Consider the following 727-nt stretch of genomic DNA (forward strand, 5'->3'; position numbering starts at 1 on the left):
AAGACCAAATGTTCTCAGATAAACCTTGCCTAGACATATATTATATTCCTTGAGCTAGTTGTATGTATAATTTGTCAGTAGGTTGTTTGATTAATATGGTTCCCTCTGTTTTTGTTTTTTTTTTTTTAACTAGCTAGGCATGGGGCTGGAGAATGGCTCAGCGGTTAAGAACACTGACTGTTCTTGCAGAAGACCCAGGTTCAAATCCCAGCATCCACATTGCAGCTAACAACTGTCATAACTCCAGTTCCAGGGGATCCAACAGCCTCTTCTGTCCTCCGTGGGCATAACATGGGTGCACATACTTACATGCAGGCAATACAAGCATGCACATAAAATAAAAATAAATATTTTTTTTAAAAAACTAGCTAGGCATTCTCTCTCGCATTGTCTAACCTTTCCACCATGGTTTCCCCCTTTAAAGTGCCCCCATTTTCCCATTTCTCCCTTAATAATACCCTTCTCCTATGGTCCCACCTCTCTTGAGCTCCTTCTTTCCCTTTATCCCCAAGGTTCCTTGTATAATCCTCCCTCCCCACCCCTTAAAATAACCCCATTTTTATCCATATCTCCCTTATTAAGGTCTGTTTCCTACTGTTCTCTTTCAGGTTCTTTCTTTTCCTTTACCTCCCTGGTTCCTTTCCACTATCCTGGTTCCTATAGTTATGTCTGGTTGCATACTTATTTATCAGAGTCTGGTTCTAAGATCCACATATGAGGGAAAACA

This window comes from Nannospalax galili, unplaced genomic scaffold (assembly GCF_000622305.1).
Source record: "Nannospalax galili isolate Female #2095 unplaced genomic scaffold, S.galili_v1.0 scaffold2927, whole genome shotgun sequence".
NCBI lineage: Eukaryota > Metazoa > Chordata > Mammalia > Rodentia > Spalacidae > Nannospalax > Nannospalax galili.